Below are 254 nucleotides of genomic sequence, written 5' to 3'. Positions count from 1 at the left end.
GGCAAGTGATTACCATCGCCCATCGACACCCGCTTTTGCAATCATATAAAACTTTGAATACAAGGCCAATGTAGCTTGCACATCTTGTAATGCGGGCTAAATACACACTCTGCATTTAGCCGGCATGCACATCGTGCGTGTAACTGTCGCAGGTTATTTGCGCATGGTGTGGTGCCGTGCCTTGCTCCATTCACGCAGATCGCGCGGGTGGTTTGCACTGGTACGTGCTCATATCGATGGACCTGGATGAAGTC

Source organism: Cydia pomonella, chromosome 14 (genome assembly GCF_033807575.1).
Source record: "Cydia pomonella isolate Wapato2018A chromosome 14, ilCydPomo1, whole genome shotgun sequence".
Taxonomy (NCBI): domain Eukaryota; kingdom Metazoa; phylum Arthropoda; class Insecta; order Lepidoptera; family Tortricidae; genus Cydia; species Cydia pomonella.
Note: the sequence above shows the minus strand (reverse complement) of the source record.